The sequence below is a fragment of the Aotus nancymaae genome, unplaced genomic scaffold, assembly GCF_030222135.1.
Source record: "Aotus nancymaae isolate 86718 unplaced genomic scaffold, 86718_ANA_hifiasm-v0.15.2.pri h1tg000036l, whole genome shotgun sequence".
NCBI classification, from domain to species: Eukaryota; Metazoa; Chordata; class Mammalia; order Primates; family Aotidae; genus Aotus; species Aotus nancymaae.
In genome coordinates this window covers 78,199,716-78,224,047 of record NW_026988450.1, presented here as the reverse complement: position 1 = coordinate 78,224,047, position 24,332 = coordinate 78,199,716, and the positions used below count along the sequence as shown (strand labels likewise).

General features: G+C 42.0%; 1 protein-coding gene across 23 annotated transcripts in view; it reads left to right on the top strand.

The window, feature by feature from the left end:
* CYRIB (CYFIP related Rac1 interactor B) overlaps window positions 1-24,332 on the top strand; it is a 172,348-nt gene that overhangs the window by 67,135 nt on the left and 80,881 nt on the right. For 8 of the 23 annotated variants that reach the window (XM_021666896.2, XM_012462044.2, XM_012462048.2 and 5 more), the window contains exon 1: window positions 9,531-9,743. The exons of the other annotated variants lie outside the window; for them this stretch is intronic. The gene's annotated coding sequence lies outside the window, so the exon portion shown is untranslated. Of the gene's footprint in view, window positions 1-9,530; window positions 9,744-24,332 lie in introns of those variants that run through there. 23 annotated transcript variants of the gene reach the window in all.

Genomic DNA, 24,332 nt, shown 5'->3' with positions numbered 1-24,332 from the left:
CGACAAAAAAATTCCCCAAACTCTCAAATTAAAAAAAAAAAAAAGCAAATGTCAAAAGCCAAGATAATCAGGTACATGCATTTATTTAAAACTTTACCAGCCAGGCGCTGTTGCTCACGCCTGTAATCCCAGCACTTTGAGAGGCTGAGGCGGGCAGATCATGAGGTTAGGAGATCAAGACTATTCTGGCTAACACGGTGAAACTCCTTCTTATTAAAAATGCAAAAAATTCGTTGGGTGTGGTGGCATGTGTCTGTAGTCCTAATTATGCAGGAGGCTGAGGCAGGAGAATAGCTTGAACCTGGAAGGTGGAGGTTGCAGTGAGCCAAGATCACACCAATGTACTCCAGCCTGGGCAACAGAGCGAGACTCCGTCTCAAAAAAAAAAAAGAGTATACCAAATATTAAATTTTACCAACCTTTTACAGATTATGTTTCATGTGTAATTGTTGCTTTTTATAGCCAAAGACAGTTCAAATTGGCCATTTCCTAAGTTCTACTTATTATTGTAGTGAATGCTCACAATTGACTACAATAGTTAAAGTAGGTGATAATTGTGCCTGTTTTATAGATGAGTAGTATAGTATTTCAAGGGGAGCTTGACACTGAGGGATTTGGCTAATGTTTACAGAAAGGAAAAAGGGATGGGGGAAGCAAAGCGGATGGAATGATTTGTGCAAAGCAGGCAGCTAAGACTTGGGCGAGAATCCTGGTTCACCTCCTAGTAGGTGTGTGACCTATGGCAAAATACTTGAACTGTTTGTCCCTCTGTTTTCTCATCTGAAAATAAGGAGATAGTAAGTCTCTTTTATAATGTTGTAAGGATTGCATTATAAATGGGCAGAAATCACTTTTTATAATACTGGCAGAAACTAAGCAATTGATCAGAGGTATTGGCGGTAAAAGTTCCTTCTGTCATTTTATTTCCAATTAAATTCTTTTGTCTTTCTTCTAATGACAGTGTTTCTGTAAAACACAAAAAATCTTATTTTAACGGCATTGATAAATTAATATACTTTATCAATCTTTTAAAATGTCATTGATAAATTAATGACTCTGGACACGATTAAGAATTCTTTTTCTTTTCTTTTCAGTCAGGGTCTGACCCTGTCACCCAGGCTGGAGTGCGATAGTGCAATCACGACCCACGGCATTCTTGACCTTGTGGGCCAAAACAATCATTCTGCCTCAGCCTCAGCCTCCCAAGCAACTGGGACCACAGGCTCACACCACCATGCTCCACTAATTTTCCTTTGTTTTAAAATTTTTCCTACAGACAGGGTCTCCTCATGTTGCCCAGGCTGGTCTCAAGCAATTCTGGGCTCAAGCAATCCTCCCACCTTAGCCTCCCAAAGTGTTGGGATTACAGGCGTGAGCCACCACAACTGGCTGGAATTCTCTTTTTCTATAGGCAAAGATTTCATCTAATTCTCATGGTGTGCTATGTAAGGTGGGTAGAAAAGCAGAGATTCACTAACCGCTCTGGGTTTTGGGGTCACAGTGGGGTAAAGCTCAGAAGTGAATGGCCTACCCAGCCATTTTTCTCCCTTCTGTTCCTCTGGAGCCATCTGTGATTTTGTGGCATCTTGTCCCTTCCTTCAGGTGATGCCCTCCTGTGCCTGTGCCTTTTCCTGATGGGAGGGATGGGATTGTCAGAACTAAATACGTCAAGTGAGTGGTGCTTCGTGCTGCTGAACGACACCATGGGCCGAAAGAGCTATTCATGGAAGGGGTGGCACTTTCTGAGCATACCCTCTTGGAGTTTTTTTTATTTTTTGCAGCCAGTGAGTCTGTAAATGGAGCCATGGGCTGGGTCTGCAAACTGCTTACAGCATCAGTCAGCATGGGGGAACAGCCTCTCCCTTGGGAAAAAACCTCTCCTCGAGGGTGGGGCTTGGGAAGAAGTGAATGTGTGCAGAAAATCTTTTCCTCTTCTCCCTATTGAAATCTTGGCAAGAAAGCACACTCTTCATTTCTGTTTCTTATATCAGCAGCAGATTCCCAGTTTGAACTTGAAGGCATTGTCCTTGCTTCATCATACGTCAGCTTTTCCGGCTGCAAACAATTTTGCTTCTCTAGTTGATGAGGACTCTAATAACTCCAGGTGGTGAATGGGCGGTGGGAAATGCAGTTCTGTAGAAATACAGCTCGAAAGCAATACAAACACAGAGGGAAAGAATGGGAAGCTTGGCAAGGGGGAAGTGCTGGAATAAAGCATTTTACCTTTATTGAAATTGAAGAGACCTCCCCTCAGCTGAATTCCAGATTCATTCAATACTTCATGGTCTAGCTGCACAGTGGAGTATTATATAGCCTTTAACAGTGATGTGGCTGACGTTCCTTTGTTAAGGAAAGTTGATAAAGATACACTGTGAGATGAAAGACAGCAGATGACAATTCACTAAATGAACCATTTTAATAAAAATATATGCTGTCTATATATAGATATAGACAGGAAAAACATTTGGAAGGGTGTCTACATGGTGTGGGTGGTTGGATCATGGGTGTTTATATTTTCTTTCATTTGCTCATATGTATTTTCACATTTTTTGCTGCCATCAACATGTATTACTCATATAATCAGGGTGAATAGTGCATCAGGCACCTCATTTACTGCTCAGATCCTCCCTTTTTTTTTTCTAAATCCATTCTTTCAGCATATTTAGGGAGGCTCTCCTAGGGGCTGGGGACTGTGGCAGGAACTGCAGTGGGCACGGTGATACCTCCATCTCTGCTGTCACAGCTGACATTGTAATGAGAGGTGGTTTTTGTTTGTCTGTGTGGGGTTTTTTTAGTTAAAACTTTTTTTTTTTTTTTTGAGATGGAGACTCGCTCTGTCTCCCAGGCTGGAGTGCAGTGGCACCATCTTGGCTCGCTGTAATTTCCGCTTCCTGGGTTCAAGCTATTTTTCTACCTTAGCCTCCTGAGTAGCTGGGACTACAGGCACGTGCCACCATGCCTAGCCAGGCTGGTCTTGAACTCCTGACCTTGTGATCTGCCCACATTGGCCTCCCAGAGTGCTGGGATTACAAGTGTGAACCACTGCGCCCAGCAAGTTAAAACATTTTTTAGCTAAACATTTAAAATAATTAGAGGCCGGGTGCAGTGGCTGACACCTGTAATCCCAAAACTTTGGGAAGGCAGGAGGATCACTTGAAGTCAGGAGTTTGAGATCAGCTTGGCCAACATGGTGAAACCCCATCTCTACTAAAAATATGAAAAAATTAGTTGGGCATAGTGGTGTGTGCCTTTAGTCCCAGCTACTCAGGAGGCTGAGGCAGGAGCATCGCTCTTGAACCTGGGAGGCAGAGGTTGCAGTGAGCCGAGATCGCACCACTGAATGCCAGCCTGGGTGACACAGCAAGATTCCATCTCAAAAAAAATACAAAAAAATTAAAAGAATTAGAGTTTGTGATAAGCGCTGTGAAGGAAAAACGCCAGTGATGTGTTAGGGAATGAGTGAAGGTAGGTGGGGGTTCACCTTTGGAAGGGCGATGGGGGGACCGCTTTGAACCTGAAGGCAGAGAAACAGCCAAGTGAAGAGATTTGAAAGCTACTCAAGGTACAGAAAGGAATAGCCAGTGTGAGGCGGTGGGACCCTTTTTCCTTCCTGCAGGCCACCTGAAGGGCTGGGGAAATGAGACTTGGAATTGCCCCACTTGTGAGAAATATGTTAGGTTTGCAAATGTATTGGAAGCTCATAGATAAACCTTATAAGTCGGGAAATAGAGCCCTAAGGACAGCTTTATGGCTCCTGTGAGATTGGTTTATGTTTTGCTAAATAACAGGAAGGTGTCAGTTTGATTGGTTGCCTACTTACTTGGGTTCTTTCTGAATAGCGGCTCTGATGTCACCTTTCAATGCTGGATGAGATTCAGGCCTCTGTCCCCTGTCCTCTTCCCCTTTCTTCGTTAAATATTCATCCAGTCCTCATCCCTAAGGCAACACTGCAGTCCCTGACTACAGTAGAAATGTTTGGAAGCTGTCTGGTTCCTCAAGGATTCAATGTTCATTCATCCTGTGAAAAGAATTCCGAGAGAATTAGTTGATAGAACTCCCTGCATGTTCAATTGAGGAGTGAGACTGTATACAGAGGCAACAAAAACTCTACTCTAGGTGCTTAAGCGTATTGAAAGATGTATTTGAGTGAAGGCTGGCAGCAAAATACAGAGTCTTCCCTAAGGACAACTGGGCAATAACAAATCAGGAACCAAAAACATGTTCAGATCCTTTGACCCAGTAATTACAATCCAGGGAGCTTATGCTGAGGTCAGACTTTTTTAAAGGGAAAAATAAAGAAAACAAAACATCTCTAGCAGCAGCAATAGTCAATAATGACATGTGTTTTGGAGCTTTGAAAGTATTTTCTTATACAGTCTTTATGAGAGCTTCCCAACATTTCCGTGAAGTAGATACTCTTATCCTCATTTCACAGATAAGAAGTGAAGATCAAGTGGGTGGTCCTAGTTCACTCTGGCAGATTCAGGCTCTGAGCTCCAGCTCCTGAATGGTTACCCAGTGGGTTTGGTCAGAAACTGAAGGTACAGCTGGGCGCAGTGGCTCTTACCTGTATTCCCAGTACTTTGGGAGGCCAAGGTGGGTGGATCACCTGAGGTCAGGAGTTTAAGACCAACCTGGCCAACATGGTAAAACCCCGTCTCAATTAAAAATACAAAAATTGGCCGGGTGTGGTGGCACATGCCTGTAATCCCAGCTACTCAGGAGGCTGAGGCAGGAGAATCACTTGAACTGGGAGGTGGAGGTTGCAGTGAGTGGAAATCATGTCACAACCATCCAGCCTGGGGCGACAGAGCAAGACTGTCTCAAAAAAATAAATAAATACAAATAGAAAAAAAGAAACTAAAGATATAGTGGTGGAAGTCAAAAAAGCGTAAGGAGAAAACCAAGACTGATAACAGTTATTGAGCTTAGTCTGTACGTGGTTTAGTTCCCAGCATTTTACAAGTTTTTTTCTGAGTTAACACTACAACAAACTTGTGGGGGAAACTGAGGCTTTCAGGTGTTGAATAACTTGTGTAAGTTGTAGAGCAGGTTTCAAGCCTAATCAGGTTACATCCAGAGCATAGAGGTGGTGTCAGCTCTGCCGTGTTGCTCTCTGCATTTACAAGAATGCTTTGTAGAGGGAGTGAATACATGAACAAATGAACGAACACATGGATTAGGGAGGTTAGGACATGAGAACCAGCTTGTGTGGAGAATCGGACCTCAGGCTCCCTGTGGATGACAGGTTCTTTCTGTGCATTTTCTACGTGCAATACAGCAGTGTAGTTGTCCAGGCCTCTCCCAGGAGAGCTGGAGCTGTCCTGGCCCTCGAGGCCACACTTCTCCAGCACCTTTTGCCTAAAGGCTCTTTTTCCCTAAAGGCTTAACTCATCCCTTGCCAAATACCCAAAGCTGAATCAGTCTCGGGGGTAAGCCAGGCATGTAGGGTGTGGACCTTTAGCAACTGAAGGAAACTGAGCTATTTCAGCATGATGAAATACTCTGCAGTCATTAAAGTGACAGATTTGACTGTGTAGAAATATGAAAAAGTATTAGGAAAGAGTTACACATATCTGAAGATACCAGTGAAAGCAATGTGCATTTATTTCTTTATTATTATTATTATTATTATTATTATTGAGATGGAATCTCACTCTATTGCCCAGGCTGGAGTGCAGTGGTGGGATCTTGGCTCACTGCAACCTCTGCCTCCTGGGCTCAAGCGATTCTCCTGCCTCATCCTCCTGAGTACCTGGGAATACAAGCGTGTGCTACCACGCCTGGCTAATTTTTGTATTTTTAGTAGAGATGGAGTTTCACTATGTTGGCCAGGCTGATCTTGAACTCCTGGCCTCAAGTGATTGGTCCGCATCAGCCTCCCAAACTGTTGGGATTACAGGTGTGAGCCACCGCACCCGGCTGAAAGCAATGTGCATTTACATGGATGAAGAGTGGAAGAGAAGAGGAATGAAAATTGGGTAAAAGTATTGGGATCAGGTGGTGTCACCGTCCAGTTTGTCTAAGCCAGGAGCCTCTGGGTCATCCTGACAACCCCAGTCTCCTCTTCCCCCAGATTGAACTTGCAGATTCTGCATCCGTTAGCATCTTAATTCTGGTGTCTGTTCTTCATCCTCACTACCAGTTTCCTTATCTCTCCTGGACCCCACAGCAGCCTCTTAACTGGTTTGCTGGCCCTCTGTTCTCTGTACCACTGTAGCCCATATTGGACTCTGTGGTCAGAGTGATCCTGATATAAAACATATCTGATTATGTATCTCCCTTGGTTAGAAGCTTCTCTTTACTTGTGGTTGCCTTCAGAAGGCAAGTTCAAATTTCTAACATGGTGTATGGTGTCCTTTATAATCTCAGTGTGTCACAGCACCCCCATGATCCTCCCCAACCCTTGGCCCTCTGAGTTTTCTTCTTGATCCTTTCTCTTAGCTTCAAGACCAAGCTCAGAGGTCCCCCTCTCCCCAGCTTTTTTTTAGATGGAGTCTCACTCTCGCCCAGGCTGGAGTGCAGTGGTGTGATCTCAGCTTACTGCAACCTCCGCCTCTTGGGTTTAAGCGATTCTCTTGCCTCAGTCTCCCAAGTAGTTGGGATTACAGAGGCACGTACCACCACATTCAGTTAATTTCTTTTTTCTTTAAGTCGAGACGGGGTTTCACCATGTTGGTCAGGCTTGTCTCAAACTCCTGACCCCAAGTGATCTGCCTGCCTTGGCCTCCCAAAATACTGGGATTATAGGTGTGAGCCACTGTGCCTGGCCAAAGGTCCCATTCTTTGTGAAGCCTTCACAGCTGTCCCAGGGAAAGTTGGTTTCCTCTACCCTTCTAAGTTACGAGTCATGCTATGTTTTAAGTGCAAGGTTACAGCTGTCCTTTCACTAAACTCTCAGCCCCTCTGGAGCACGGACTTGGTGTCTTACTCTCCTACTTCCCAGACCCTCAGCCTGATGCCCAGGACTCAGTAAGGGGGCAAATATGTGTGTTGATTGAATGGATCAATGATTGAGTCAAAGCATTGATTTTCTATAGTGTTTTAAAACTGATTTGATAATAAATAAAAATTTCTAAGAAAATAGCACTGAAGGAAAGCTACGGGACCTTCTGAGATGTAAGAATATAGACAGAGACAATGTGGTGTAGATGGAGAAACATAGAAAGTATGGACAGGGTTTCACCATGGCCTGGTTGATCTTGAACTCCTGACCTCAGGTGGTCCACCCGCCTTGGCCTCCAAAGTGTTGGGATTACAGGCGTGAGCTACCACCATGCCTGGTCCAGTATTTTATTATCACTTCTCAGTGGATTGTTTTCTTTGCTTGACTGTAAGCTCCCTAGGCCAGCGTCATGTCTGTATTGCTCTCCATAGATAAAATTAGGATCAGTGGGCCGGGCGCAGTGGCTCATACTTGTAATTCCACCACTTTGGGAGGCTGAGGCAGGTGGATCACGAGGTCAGGAGTTTGAGACCACCCTGGCTAACACAGTGAAACCCCATCTCTACTAAAAATACAAAAACTAGCTGGGCATGGTGACGGGCACCTGTAATCCCAGCTACTTGGGAGGCTGAGGCAGGAGAATCGCTTGAACCCAGGAGGCAGAGGTTGCAGTGAGCTGAGATCGTGCCACTGCACTCTAGCCTGGGTGACAGAGCTAGACTCCATCTCAAAACAAATAAACAAAAATTAGGATCAGTGGATGAAAATTGTTGTGCATCAGATTTTTGCTTACTGTAAAATAGGTTCCTCACAGTCAGAGGCTGATAATTGCAGTAATGAGCTCCCTATAATTGGAGATATTGGAGCTGAACTGGATATTCACATGTTGAAGATACTATGAAAGATTTCTGCTTTTGGTGGGAGATTGGGTTAGAGGTGTATGGTTACTCAGAGCTCATATCTAAGGGACTGTGAACATGTATGAACTCCTCCTCTGGTTCACATGGAGCACAGTGGTCTATCTGGACCCAGGTTTTCTGAGATTGGATGTTAGTATGTCAGACGAGTGGACCAAGGTTCTTGGATTATGAGAACTTTTCTATCAGCATCAATATTTGCAAAACATCATCTCCAGTTTAATTGAAATTGACGAAAATTATAATAGATACAATATAGAACCCTTGAATCCTCCTGAAGTATGATAATTAAGGTAAAAGTCTGAGGCCCAGGAATGTTGCCTTTAGCATGTGCCTTGAAAAAGCCACTTAACCTCTCCATGACTCAACACGTTTCTAAGTAATATGCCCACCATGTTACATACCATTTGGTCTCTACATAACTCAAGAGGAACATAAAAAGGCTAAATAAGGTAAGGCCTGCCCTTCTGTGTTTTGTGGCAAGGAGTGATTTCTTGGCCCCATACAGTAAGGCGCAGATAGTTCTTGGGACTTTAGCTCTTTGACTAGAGCTTCGTTCATAATCAGGATTTCATGGATGACTCCCTGGTTGCATGAAATTCCTGAAATGTCATGCAAATGTGTGTGCATGTATGTATTTTTCGAGGGGGGGCAGGGGAAGGCCATACTTTTGTGGGATTTTCAGTTCTGTCTTTGACCCTAAGATGCTTATAATCATTCACCTCCATCTTAGTGATCTGCCCAGCTGTCAAACTGAAAATAACCCTGGGAGAAGTAACATTGTCATCTTTTCCCCTTTAGTGTTAATGAAAAAAAAATCAGCTTTGTAACAGGATTAAGATAAGCTAGCTAGATGGGATGTTCTGTTTTTGTCTGTAAAGGGGAAGGGATCAGTTATGTTCAAAGAGTGAAAGGGGAATTAGGGAAATAAGAGGCTGCGCCCTCTGTCACAACCAAGTTTCTGCCCACTAGTTATTTTTGCTCAGTGTTGGCCCCAGAATAGGGGTCTGATTTATCTGAGAGTGCTGTAAGTGGCGTCTGATTGTTGTTCTCAGAATCATTAATTTTCACCTCCCAAGGGCGTCTCCACGATACCATCGCAGGCGGTAACGGTGCAGTCTCCTGGCGCTGGGCGCCTGCCAGGCACACGTGCCGCGCCGGGAAGCGCGGGCGAGGCTCAGTACCTGACCCGAGGGGGAGAGGCGCGCCCTGCAGCCCAGCGGTTCCAGGAGTGGAGGGATTGTGGCAACTTCTCAGGGTTCAGCAACGAGTCCCGAGGTCCAGTTCCCGCCATTCCCAAGCTCGCTAACATGAGGCAGGTTACTGCCACCTCTGAATCTCCGTTTCCCATCTGTACATCAGGAAGGGTGGAGGACCCCAACTCACTCAGAAGTTATCTCGGCGCGAAGGTGCTACCCCTTTAAGGAGGCCGGGAGTACAAGGGGTGGCCACGCCTCCTTCCTCCGCACGCCGCGCCCGCCGACCACCTGTCTCCGGCTTCGCCCCGCCCCTTCGGGAGGGGCGGGGAGGAGGGGCGGAGAAGATAGGCTAAGGATTTACCTTGTGGGGCGGGCGTGCAGCGCATGCGCACGGCCCGACAGGTCCGCGGCGCCCTCACTTCCTGGCATTCTCCCCTCCCCCTCCTCGCCGTTACCCTGTACATCCGGGTCACTTGCCCTCCCCGCTCGGAGCCGCCGCCGCTGCCGCCTGGCTCATCGCGGCTCCGCCACAGGGGCAGGTGCTGAGGGGCTCCCGGTCCGGCTGCTGCCGCTCCCCCGCTCCGGACCCGGGGCTCCCCCTAGCGCCGCTGAGGAGCCGCCTCTGCGGCTCGAGAAGGGCGGAGAAGCGGGGCTGAGAGCGCCTGGAGGCTCGAGCGGAGGGTGAGTGATTGGTTTTTGCCTTTTTCTCCTCTTCCCTCATTCCTCGCTTTCCTGATCCGCGACCCCATTTTGACGAAGAGGCGGGTGCCGCGGGGCCCGCGCTGGCGCGGGGCTTCCTGCTTCTCCGGCGCGCTGGGCCCGCCCCCGGCCCCGCGGCGCCCCTGGCCCTCTTCCTCCCCGGCCCGCGGCTCCGGCCTGCCCCCGGCGCTCATTCATTCGTGTCTTCCTTTCTTCCGCCCCCTTCCTTCCACTGGCATCTCCACGCGCGCACTCGCCACCCCCTCCCACCCCAGATCCTGCGGCGGCCTGTGACCTTTGGCTCCCCGGCTTGTCCCCTCCCTCATCCACATTGTCGCCCCACCCGGACTCCCACCACTCCTTCCTCCTCGCGGCCGCTTTTCCTCCTCCTCACTCCTGTTCCTGTCCCCAGCTCCACACCTCCTTCTCCCCCGGGCTTCGCCACGCCCCGCGTCGACAGCCAGCCCTCCTGGTCCCTGGTGTTGAAGTTGGTGTCTTCATCGCTCCCCATCACTTCGCCTTCCACCTGCGCGGCTAGACCTTCCAACTTAGATACTGCGTTGTCCTTTTAATTAATGCTCAGGGTTTTAAAGTCCAGATTCTCAGTCTTAGGGTGTGGTCTTACTGTGTTTCCAAAACACACAATTTCTACTATAATTACCCAAATCTATGACTGTCAAACTCTAGTGGAAGTGGCAATTGCTGTGTGTGTGTGTGTGTGTGTGTGTGTGTGTGTGTGTGTGTTGACCTCATGGCTATTTTGGGCCGTACTGAATACCTTTTTTGTTTTTTTTCCTGGAAGACTTCTATGATGGCTTAATTTCCTCAGGGTGTAAAATTTGGCAGAAGATTGTTATTCTTTCTGCTCCTCTGGATTCCTCCTCACTTGGTCCCTTGACTGATTTGCAGCATTACCTGTTAATACATTGCTGTAGGAATGTTTGTTGGTGAGACTTTCTTGTCTCATCTGTCAACAACATTTTTTGACAACGTTCGCCGTGTGTGCAGAATACTGATGCCTGAATACTTGCAGTACCACAAAGTGCCATTCTGAATGAGACAAAGGTTTTTGAAATTTGCTTACACTTTTTTTCCTACTTCTGTGTAAGTGTATTGAGTTTGCCACCTTTTTACTCTTTAATCTCTATGTGAAAAATGCAGTCAATCAATTTTGTTTTTTAAGTCTTAGGGTTTGGGAGATTGGCGTTCAAGAGGAGTGTTTTATGTAGCGAAAGGAATTTCAGTCGCTCGGGTGTTTGGTGACTTACTATTGCAAATCATTTAAGACTAATATTCCTCAAGAAAAACCATGATCCTTTTAATTCTTTAATTGTATTTAATAATAGAAACAGAAGCTTTGTGTCTAGAACTGCTTGATAACTGAAGTTTATTTGATAGCCTGTTTGTAAAGTGTTGCAGTTAACTGAAACTCCCTAATCAGCATTCATGAAATGAAATGACAGCACTTTTTTTTCATGTGACTTTCATAGTCCATAATAACGAACTCCAAGAGAGGTTCTTAGTCCTGAAGCACACCTAGCTGCACATCATTATGATGATGCTATTGCTGTCAGTATTTGTGTTAGCATTTTCTAACAGCCTTCGTTTTTGGGGAGGTGAGTGTTAAAAAGGTACTTGGCCGTTTGTCCCTGCTTAGGTTTTAGATAACCACTTCAGCAGTAAGATTTCTTAACTCAGTCGAGAGAGACAGAGAGAGAATGTGTATTTGCAGAAGTTTTGCTAGATAATAATCTTTAAAAATTCTTTAAAACTTTAATAGTGATGTAGCTGTTTGTGAGAAAACTCTTGCTTTGTAAAATGTTCTAGGATATGTAGTATGAATTTTAGATTGTATAATTGGATAGAGGCTAGATTTTTCTCTCCCATGAAAGTGGTTGGTTGATCAGAGGGAGGAGTGGTCAGTAAGTTAATTATAGTTGCCCCAGAAAAAAGTTTAATTTCAGATGTTGAGTAAAACTAAGTGAATGCAGTTTATTTTTGATAGATTTTTGATTGCTGTTTAACTTAATAGAACTTAAAATTCATTTCTCTGAACGTTCCAGGAATAAACAGGTTTTAAAAATTTACAGGTAAAATTAGTGCCCCTCGTAGGATTTTTTCACTCATTTGAAAAGGTCATTTGTCTTTACATGGTAAATAACAGTTGATGGAGAAGCATAGAGGGGTGCCTATTCTACTCCTAGTCTCCATGGGGGAAAATACTGGATTGTCCCTTACATGAGGTTACTTAACTCTTACTAAGTATTAATGCATTCAACTGTAAGAACTTACAATTTTCTCTTACATGGTTTAAGGAAAACAAGACTATGTTAGTTGGAAATAGCGTAGTGGCATACGTCTTCTTGTTTTTGGTCTCTTCTGTAACTACACCAGAGTTTAGCACAGTGCCTGCCTGGTGCATAGTGGATACTCAGTAATTAGGTTTTGAACAATTGAGTGAATGGCAAGGTCAAAGAGTCTTAGATTCTAACAGCATTTTGTAATTATGTGGCAAAAGTTTTTGAAAAAGATGTTGATTGCTCTGAGCTGTAGTTTTTTCAGGTATCTTATATATGTTGAAGACTGCTGTATTGGGTTATTTAAGTTGCTTTGAGATCTTTGGGGGAGGAAGTATAGACATAATTCTGTGTTATACTTTAGTTCATAGAATGGATTCGTTTACTTGGAATGGGTATTTGATATATGTATCTTGTCAGCATTTATGAACAACAGTCAGTTCAAATAGTTTCTTGTGGATTTAGAGTTTCTTAAAGTCCACATAAATGTTCTTGGATGTGTGAGCTCTTTCTTTATTATGGTCAGTTCACTAAATCCTGGCTCTTAATTATACTGTGATATTGAAGACCTACTGTATGCCGGATTCCTTATAAGCATTAAGTTAGTTTTATAACAACTCTGCAATGTGTAGGTTAGTTTCTATTTAATTTCTAATTAACATTAGGAAAGTAAGGCTCAGAAAGGTTAGGTTAGAGGTATGCCGTTAGTCATAAATAAATATTTCCAATTAGGTCTACTTGCTCAAGTATACTGCCAAGTGGGAGATGTTGAGACTGGCATTTGAACCTATCACATTTACTTAAATTCTATTTCAATGTGGTAATTTGAGGTCTTATGTTTTATATTAAGTATTCATAGAACATACTTGAAACAGCAAATCTCAAAACTTTTTACTTGTTCAGCTGCCGTGAAGGATGGATACTGTTCGCTTGTTCTGTACTCTCCTGTAAGAATATACAGGATTAAAAGCTAGCTATAGCTTCATCCCTTTCCCACTTATGCAAGCAATTAGAGTGCAAGTGAGTGACACTTGTAAAACTTTTTAAACATGGAAGTCATTCTTAGAATTTTGATTATTTAAATATAAATATTTCTTGCGACACAATGTGGATAACGGTACCATGGGTCAGAATGACTTCTTTCAAAGATATTGTGTGATTTTGTTTAAGTAGAAGACTTAATGCAGAGATATATTTTTGCAGCTGTTTATTTAATTCATTTTGAAAAGATTGATCTTCAGCATAAAGGTACTATTGTATGTGACACTGTGAAGCTTGAGTCCTGTACAGTTATTTTCTGCTAATGCAGTCATCTCTTCTTGGTATATTTTAATTGGTGTATTATGTATGATATATATTAAATTCTAAATTGATACAGACTGTTTCTACTGTGTCTAGAGCAGGGGTCCCCAACCCCTGGGCTGTAGCCTATTAGGTACAGGGCTGCGCAACAGGAGAGTGTCAGGCCAGCGAGCATTACCCTCTGAGGTCTGCCTCCTTTTAGATCAGCAGAGACAGCATTAGTTTCTCATAGCATGAACCTTGTTGTGAACTGTGCATTAAAGGGATCCAGGTTTTGTGCTCCTTATGAGAATCTAATGCCTGATGATCTGAGGTGGTACAGTTTCATTCTGAATCCATTCCCTCTGTCCGTGGAAAATTTGTGTTCCGTGAAACCAGTCCCTGGTCCCAAAAAGGTTGGGGACCATTGGCCTAGAATATTTATTCCTTCCAATCATAAATTGGCATGTCCTCAGATAATTCAAATTAACCTGAATACTACTTTAGGTCAAGCATTTTCAGAAAACATTTGCTAAGAAAAAAATTATGACATAGTCCCAGATGTCATAATACGACATAGTATGTCATATTGTTCCCCGACCAAACTGAGGGTCAGGTTGCTATTTCTTGTGGCCCAATAACGAGACGCAGGTGAACTGGGGAGGAAGCAAGTCTTTATTTTCTACAACCGATTATAGGGAGAAGGCCTGGAAATTATTGCCAGACCAACTCAAAGTTACAAAATTTTTCAGAGTTTATATGCCATCTAAGCTGTTGGTCTACATGCAAGTGTGCATTCATCTGAAGATATGTGATTAACTTCTTCCTGAGGACCTTCCTCTGGAGCCTCAGTAAATTTACATAATCTAAATGGGTCCAGTTGCTGGGGTGATTACCCTTATCTTGACTCCTGTGAATTCACAGAGGTTTGGGGAGTTCCTTTAAACCTCCAATAAACTTGTTTGTGGAGACCTGGGGAGTTTCTTCAGGCCCACAATAAAACTTGTTTAATCCTAAATGGCTCTTGCTACGAATTCCTTCATTATTTTGTCATGCTTTAAGGCCCAGGAAAAGCCTAGGCAAAATTCTTGATGGCCTTTTATTACATCCCAGACTTTGTATAAGGGCACTGGCTTTTAATATTTAACTTAATCACTTAGTACTAAAACAGTTGTTTTGGAGGCCTGCATTAGTGAGACCTGGCCTGCCTCAATATGACATAATATATCATAATATGTATTTTGACATATCATAATATGACATATCATAATGTGATACTATAATTTAAGGATTATTTATGCCATTTCTCTTAGTGAGGATAATAGAGAATCGAATGCACTAGTTTAAATGAAATCGGAAATCTGTGACTTGAGGTACACTTTTATAGTTTGTTGACTTGTACCCCAATTGAGAGATTCTTCTCATTGTAACATTCTAGTATGTATGGACAAAAACATTGAATTTAATTTGACAAATTTGCTTTGTGTGATAATGTGAAAATCCTCAGATTATTAAATGGGAATAATAATGTCCCCATTACATGCCTCATTAAACTGTTGTGAAATTTTTATGTTAATTTCAATGCAGCATAATAGGGAAGGCAGCATATAATTTTATTAATGTATTTCTAAGTCAAAGGATTATTAAAGATAACTTTGCTTTTTATCACCTAGCACAATATGTGGAATATAGATTGCCATTAACTACCCAAATAGTTATTGAGCACATAAGTAGGGTTATATTACAGTGAATAAATAATTTGCGGTTCTTCCTTAAAATAGAATAGAAGGTACAGAAGGAGTGTGAATTCAGTAATATGTGTTACATGGGTACTTAACCTTTTTTTTTTCTTTTTTTTGAGATGGAGTCTTGCTCTGTTGCCAGGCTGGAGTGCAATGGCACAATCTCGGCTCACTGCAACCTCTGACTTCTTGATTCAAGCGATTCTCCTGCTTCAGCCTCCCGAGTAGCTGTGATTACAGGCACACACTACCATGGCCAGCTGATTTTTGCATTTAAAAAAAACTTTTTTATTTTTATTTTTTTGAGATAGAGTCTCGCTCTGTCTCCAGACTGGAGTGCAGTGGTGTGATCTCAGCTCACTGCAACCTCTGCTTCCAGGTTCAAGCCATTCTCCTGCCTCAGCCTCCTGAGTAGCTGGGATTACAGGCACCCACCATTATGCCCAGCTAATTTTTGTAGTTTTAATAAAGACAGACTTTCACCATATTGGCCACGCTGGTCTCGAACTCCTGATCTCTTGATTTGCCCACCTCAGCCTCCTGAAATGCTGGGATTACAGGCGTGAGCCACCATGCCTGGGCCAATTTTTGCATTTTTAGTAGAGGTGGGATTTCATCATGTTGGCCAGGATAGTCTTGATCTCCTGACCTCATGATCCGCCTGCCTTGGCCTTGGGTACCTAATTTTAACTAGTCACGATAAAAGTCCCTGTTGTATTGTCATCTAAATTCTGACCTGAAGAGTAGACCAGTCAGGCCAGAGTATACATGGGGGTACGGAAGAGAGAGGGGGCAAAAAGCCTTAAGATAAGGGAAATCGTGTTAGAAACTGATAGGGGTTATAGTATGACAGTAATAGAGACGGTGAAGGAAGAGTGGGAAAGATGAAGCTGAAGAGATAGACAAGAAGTAAACCATTAGGCCAGCTGCGTGAGTCATGTTAACAAGTCCCATTCAGTTTCAGCTGAAGGCAATGGGGAAACTATTATAGGATCTTAATAGAGGAGAGAGTAAAATACTTGAGTTGTCTTTAGGAAAGATTGTCCTGACTGCTTTTGGAGAATGTATTAAACGTGAAGTGAGATTGGATACAGGGAGACAAGTTAAAAGGCTGTTGCTTAAGTCCAGGAAAGAATTGATAGTGATCTGACTGGAATATTGATGATGTCAAATCTATAAGATATGATGATGATTTACTGGATGCAGGCTTCATTGAGCCATTAACTTTGCCTCCAGTGGTAGAGTAGGGGATAAAGTTTTCCCCAAAGGGCTAGGTGCCTGCCCTTTTTCTTGTAAAGTTGTGATCCTTCTTGGGGCTAAGGCTAAGCCAGGTGTGTTTCATATAAGCATTTTCCATTGATTTACCACATTATTGGTCATTGAGTGTAAGGTGACTCACCTCAAAATAGGAATATCAGGCTGGAGACTCATGAGGCCTCCATGAGTTAGGCATTCAGTTTCCAAAGGAATCCAGAAGCAAGCTAATAGCTGCTTGTCAGAGGGGTAAACTTGATTGCTGTGACAGGGAGGCAAAGTGTTCAAAACTCCAACGGGCACCTGTAGGTGGAGGCTGCCTCCTTTTGCCAAATCCTCTAATCAGTAAAATCATGAGACTTAGAGCTCAAAGTGGTCCTTAGGATTGTGGGTCCCCAAAGGTACTAGTGCACTTTTCTAGATAACAGCCTTTTCTGATTGGAAAGAAAACCCTCACCAGCTCTTAAGTGAGACTTTTAAGTACAAGCACACAACACATCAGTTCTTTTTTTTTTTATTTTGGAGACGGAATCTCACACTGTCGCCCAGGCTGGAGTGCAGTGGTGCAATCTTGGCTCACTGCAACCTCTGCCTCCTGGGTTCAAGTGATTCAGCTGCCTCAGCTTCCTGAGCTGGGATTATAGGTACACGCTACCACGCCCAGCTAATTTTGTATTTTAACTAGAGACAGGGTTTTATCGTGTTGGTCAGGTCTCAAACTCCTGACCTCAAGTGATCTGCCTGCCTCGGCCTCCCAAAGCATCATGAGCCACCATGCCCGGCTCATCAGTTCTTACTATACATTATGATGTAGAGGCAACAGTAGTACATTGAATTAGCCCCAAACATCCCATCCATAAGTCACATTTATTTCCCTAACCACTGTAAACCCTGCCCAGACCCTGTTAGCTGAATCTTGGTGTCCGCCTGACAGGACAAGATAGAATGGTTACCTGGGTGCCTATTTCCAAGAGAACCATAAAATTTTGAGTCTCTCCCTAAACTTCTCCGGGCAAACCTCTTGGGTGGTATGTCTGGACTTCAGTTCATCTTGGGGATCAGGGAGCCCTCAGCTCCATTCCTAACCATCGTTCTCATTAAAGCAGAAGAGTTTAGGGGTGGAAGCAGACAGGGATCAGGGAGTGTGGAGGAGGAGGGAGCAACTCTATGCCAGTAATCAAGGCTTTATATTCACTTGGGGTCATTCTCTCGCAGTTTAATGTTTTTGGTCTACTTGAAGCTCTGTAGTTGGTAGCAAGGCCATCATTACTTACACCATCTCTTTTAGTTTGGGGGAATCCTTGGCTCAGCAGTCACAGCCACAGCCTTTCACCTGGGACCAGGGAGCTTGTTGCCCTTATTGTTGAGACTTCCCTCCCTCCACCAGCACAGAGGATAGTGAACAACCACCAAATCACCATTTGGGTGGCTCATTTCAGCCTCACTTCTCACTGCTCAGTTTCTAAACATTTAATTCCACTCCTGTTCATTAAAGGTAGATGGGTAGGGGAGTCTTTATTCCCACCTTCTTCCCATCCACCACTACGATCACTCTCAGATCCCAGGGTATCTTCCCATGTCCCAGAACTCAGGCTACACTGTCTTTATCCTTTCTCTAAGAGTGTTATGGCTGTGTCAGCATCCCATCCTGTTTCCCCAAAACTTCCAAGAACCATGATGGTCTGAGATTTTATCCTACTTGCAGACTAATAAGTTATCCAGCCACATTTTCATGGAATCTGGTAGAAGACATGAAACTCCTATGTTAAAGATGAAGGGCAGATTATTATTCTTTATATGATATTCTGGCAGTAGCCAGAGTATCAGTCAGCATTTGTTCTTGTTTTCTAAGCCTTAGTCTACAGGATGACATGAAGAGGACCAGGTAATACTTGTACACACAGTGGGCTACCTTGTTGGAGAGAAGCCCTGAATTAAGAGAACCCAAATCTTTTCTAATGAGCAATAAGCATGCCTGTCCTTTGCTCTGGAGGGATACATTATATTATACTGGATTGACAGTAAGCATGCTTGTCCTTTGCTCCAGAAGGAGATACTATCTTTGTTTCTCAAGGCTGTTCACTCTACAAACATTCTTGAAAAGATACTCTCTAGAGCAGAGGGCAGTTGGTACCTCTGCCTGCACTATATGCAGAAGAGATGCCTATGAAGAATTATTTTTCCTAACGTATATAAATTATATCTCTTTAAATCTGACATTTGAAAAAGTGGCCAGGCTCGGTGGCTCATGCCTGCAATCCTAGCACTTTGAGAGGCCTAAGTGGATAAGACACTTGAGGCCAGGAGTTCATGACCAGCCTGGCTGACATGGTGAAATCTTGTCTCTACTTAAAATACAAAAATTAGCTGGGTGTGGTGGCGCACGCCTGTAATCACAGCTACTTGGGAGACTGAGGCACAAAAATCACTGGAATCTGGGAGTTGGAGGTCGCAGTGAGCCGAGATCATGCTGCTGCATTCCAACCTGGGTGACAGAGTGAGACTCTGACTCAAAAAAAAAGTTCCTGGCATGTGATAAGAACACGACCCGTAGTATTATTATTATTATTCGTGCTGTTCACTTTTTGATCTGTTTTTGGGGGCAAAATTACATGTAATGACCTTGGTGGAAATTTGAGATTAATTTTCTCAAAGACAAGTTTGGTTACTTTAATAACATTTACTCAAAAAGTAATGATTGACATGTTTGGACATCTTTCAGTTTGAAAGAGATCACATGCTTTTGAGAATTTCAGGGACATCAAATTTAAGTGAAATATGAGAAAACCACCTTAGGGTGCAAGGTATGAGATTAGTTTGCTTTCGTTAAATCACAGTTCTCAACTTTAAATTCCAGCAAATTCCAACATAAATGATGTTAATTAAGCACATTTTCAGGGAGGCTTCTTTTTCTTTATATAAAGGGACAGTATAGATTTAGGTAAATAAGAGAGGCTAGCATAATTAGTGAAGAGAATGTTCAAATTCCCTGTTTTTCTTTTTTTTTTCCTTAGGGGAGTAGGGCTCCATTTTATTTATTAGCATTTTATAAATTATCCTCCCTTCCAGTTATTTTCTGCAAACAAGTCTTCTAGAAATGTTATTTTGAAAGCTAACTTGCTAAAGATTATTTGTTACATTTGAATTTATTTTGATTTAAATGTTAAATACTTAATGTGTTCTGGTATTTAGTAAATATATTTACCAAGTTTTTTTCAAGAGTATGGAGAAGTCAGCTTCATTTATTCCGTTCATTTGGGTTAAAGCATACATGAATTTAGAGACTTGGAAACAAAACAATCTTCTAGCTGTGGAGCTGGTTCTGAGTTGCTGTGGGTAAAAGCAGGTGGATCCTCGAAAATGAGGGATTTTAGAAAGTCTTTTTGATAATTGGGACTTCCTGTATTAAAATATGAATATGGTTAAACTAAAGCCTTGTCTTTTTATTTATAGAACAATATGTTGAAGCAGTAGTCAAAATATGTAGCCTGGTTGGCAACCGTTTGAAATGGGTGTGCCAGAGTTCCATTATGGCATGTGCGATGGTGACAACTGGCCAGTGTTCAGTCTTTGGTATGTGGCACCGACCTCCTAGTCTATTAGCATATTAAATGTGTGTCTTTTAAGAACTTAGTTTTAGCAGATTTTCATTGTTCGTGCCTTATAAGCAACTTTTTAAAATAGTGTTTTATTAAAATTTAAATTTTTAAACCATTTTCAGTATGCCTAGTTTGGGTAGGAAGGTAGCCTATGCATTTAAATAATTTTTTAAAGCAATATTTAAGCACTTCGGAATTCTTCTTAGTTGAGGTCTGCGAGTGGAACTTTTTGTGAAATTCTTTCACTGCCCCTTGTCTCTCAGATGTCTTCTAGGATCTTGTTAGGGTCTCATAAGTAAGAGATAAACCGTTTTGTTTTTAAAAGAGTAACTGGCTAACAGTATTTTAGAAAACTATCCTAAGTCATAAAGTAGGGCTAAACAGATAGCCTAAGACTGTTTATCTCAGGTAGCCTAAGACTGTTTATCCAGGTTATATCGCACATAAAGTCTTGTAGCAAATTCCTGTGCCTTATCTTTAGATACATCCTTTCCCTCATCTTCTGTAAAATAGAAACTGTAAGTCACCTTTTCATAAGTTATTTGGGAATAGTGGAAAGGAGACTGCCAGAACTATTCACTCACTACTTGCCTTCAAGCCCCTTCTCTTTCTATCCAAAGAAAGTTCTAGAGCAGGCTTTGGATAGCTCTGCTTTATTTTTTAGTTTCTGGTGTAGGAATATACATATATAATATACATACTTGTATTCTTTTATTTATATATTTATTTTTATAAGACAGGGTTTCACCATGTTGGTCAGGCTGGTCTTGAACTCCCAACCTCAGATGATCCGCCCACCTTGGCCTCCAAAGTGCTTGGATTACGGCTCACGCCTGGCCCATACTTGTGTTTCTCTTATGATTCTGTATGGCTGGAGGGCATAATTAATATGGAAGAAAAAGGTGACCTTGTTTTTACCCCCCAGTCTTCCTTGGTAAAGATGTAGAGCCAGTAGTTAATCAGATAAAAAAGTGCTCTCAGGACCCTTAGAAGTACTCCACTAAAGGGTAGAAAGTAAAAATCACTTACAGTACTGATAATGGAAATAAGTGGTATGTGTGCCATTTTGATAAGCTATTTTATGTTTTCATTTAATATGCTTTGTTTTCTCACTGGTTTTTGGCTTTGGCATCTAGAAAAGCCTAATCATTCCTTCAGTAAACATAATTATGTACTAACTTTTTTCACTGTCTTTTTAAAAACAATTTTATTGAGGTGTACTTTATACACCATAAAATTCACCCATTTCATATTCACAATTCAGTGATTATTAGTAAATTAATTCAGCTTTGCAACCGTTACCGTAGTCTACTATATTGTCTATTAACCCAGTAGAATCCCTTGAAAGCCTATTCATCTTCCATACTCCTCCCAGCCCCAGGCAACCACTTTCCTATCTTCTAGCTCTTGCACACACACATTCTCTGTTTCTGTCTCTGTCTTTGTCTTTGTGTCTCTTGCTCAATTATTCTTTCCTGGACATTTCTTATGAATGGAACATAAAGTGACTTTTGTGTCTGTCTTCTTTCATTTAATTTGCAGTTCATGCATGTCGAGTGTGTCAGTGATTTGTTCCTTTCTATTGCTGAGTAGTATTCTATTCTCTGGATATGCCACATTTTGTTTGTTCATTACCAGTTGATGGGCGTTTGGATGGTTCACAATTTTTGGCTGTTATAAATAATGCTGCTATGAATATTTGTATGCAGATATATGTGGACGTATGTTTTCTTTTGTGTAGATGCCTAGGAATAGAATTATTGGGTCATGTGGAAAACTTATATTTAATTTTTAAAGAAACTGCCAAACTGTTGTCCAGAGTGTTGGTACTATTTTACGTCCTACCAGTAGTGCATGAGGATTTCAGTTTCTCTGAATCTTCCCAACACTTGTCATTATCTTTTTGATTATAATTATTCTACTGGGTCTGAAGTAGTATAGCATTGTGGTTTGAATTTGCATTTCTCTAATGACTAATGATGTTGAGCATCTTTTCAAGCCATTTTCTTCTTTTTTTTTTAAGAGAGGCGGGATTTTATTTTGTCACTCAGGCTGAGTATGGTGGTGTAATCACACCTCACTGCAGCCTAGGATTCCTGGGCTCAAGCAGTCCTCTGCATATTGGCTCACACGTGTAATCCCAGCACTCTGGGAGGCCGACGTGGGTGGATCTCGAGGTCAGGAGATCGAGACCATCCTGGCTAACACGGTGAAACCCCATCTCTTTAAAAAAAAAGAAAAAACAAAAAGAAAAGCAATCCTCCTGCTTCAGCCTCCCAAAGTCCTGGACTATAGGTATGCCCCACCAAGCCATTTTCCCCATCTGTTTTGGTGAAATGTCTGTCAGATCTTTTTGCCCATTTTTAATTGGGTTGTCTTTTATATATTCTGTATCCAGGTCCTTTGTCAGATATATTATGTGCAAATATTTTCTCTCAATCTGTGACTTGTCCTTTGATTTTCTTAATGGTGTCTTTTTTTTTTCCTTAAGAGTTGGGGTTCTTGCTATGTAGCCCAGGCTAGACTCAAACTCAGGGCTCAAGTAATCCTCCTGCCTTAGCCTCCTGAGTGATTGATACTACAGGCGTGTGCCACCATACTTGGCTGTTAATGGTGTCTTCTGAGTTATAAGGGTTTTGACTTGGATAGAGTCTAGTTTATCTTTTTTTTCTTTTTACTATTAAGAATGGTGCAGTGTATGTGGTGTCTAAGAAATCTTTGCCTAACCAAAGATGATGAGTTTTACTCTTGCGTTTTCTTCTAAAAGTTTTCTAGTTTTGGTCCTTACATTTAGGTCTCTGATCCATTTTTAGTTAACTTTATGGTGTAAGTTAAGTTACTAAGTTCAACTTTTTGAATGTGGATATCCTGTAGTCTCAGCACCATTTTGGAGAAGACTATCCTTTCCTCTACTGAATTGCCTTGGTATCTTTGTTGGTAATCAGTTGACCACAGATGTTTGGGTTTATCTGTATAGACTTTTATGTATGTTTCATTGATCTGTCATTCTGCTAGTACCACATGGCTGGATTATTGTAGCTTTCATACTGTATTTTAACAATGAAAATTCTTATAAACATATATGCTCATATTTATTAAAAAAAATTGAAACAATATGGAATGGTAAAAGGAAAAAGCAAGAATAACCATCTAGGTAATCACTGCTTTGGTGACCATTTTTCCAGGCATCTTTATGCGTATATACATGTTATATGAGCATGCACACATACTCTCCACATTTATTCATAGAGACACATCAGTATTTGCCCACACTCATTGTTCTTGTGTACTTTTTGAGTGAATACATTTATTGTCAGCTTTAAGAGAGAACTGATTATTTTTCTTTCTGCAGGCACTTTGGTAATCCTATGCATTTTTACTGACTTAAACTTCTTAGCAGACTGGAGCCTCTTTGAGCTAAGAACTATGAGTATATTTTTCTTGGTAGCATGTTTAAATAGAATTTACTTCTCATTTCATATGGTAAAAGATTACTTTAAAACTTTTTTTTTTTTTTTTTTTTTTTTTGAGACAGAGTCTTACTCTGTTGCCCAGGCTGGAGTACAGTGGTGCGATCTTGGCTCACTGCAAACTCTGCCTCCTGGGTTCAAGCCATTCTCCTGCCTCAACCTCCCAAGTAGCTGGGATTACAGGCACAGGCCACCATACCCAGCTTGCTTGCTTATCTATCTATCCTATCTATCTATCTATCTATCTAGTCTATCTAATCTATCTAATCTGTTTGTATTTTTAGTAGAGACAGGGTTTCACCATGTCGGCCAGGCTGGTCTCAACTCTTGACCTCAAGTGATCTGCCTGCCTTGGACTCCCAAAGTGCTGGGATTACAGGTGTGAGCCACCACACTTGGCTCTAAGACAGATTTTTAAATGTGTGCTCTGTGAATGGATAGCACATTATGTATAGAACTTGTAACAAAATGAATCCCAAAATCGAGTTTTAGACATTTAAAGTTTTAATAAATCCGCTCTTGAGTATTAGATTAACTTTTTGGCAGTTGGTGATAATGAGTGTGGAACCAGTATATATATGTGTAGCGATAGAGAATTTGATTTGCAATCATACGAGGACTGATTCTCACTGCAAGGTTAGTTTTATCATGCTAATAAGGTATAACTACCTTTGTTCTTTAGCATTTCAGAATTTGGTCCTAGTTCCTGTTGAAAATATCTCAGGATCTGGCTTCATTGAAGGGTAACAAGATTGAAATCACAAATTCTGAAATGTTTCTCTCCTGCTAGTGTAGGTCACAGCCCATTATTAGAAACTCCTCTGACATCTACATTTTTCTTGTAGTATGATTTTATGTGATGCATTCATGGTTCAAAATCGTATTTAGAGATGTAACGGCTCTAGAAGACTATATAGATTATGCTTAC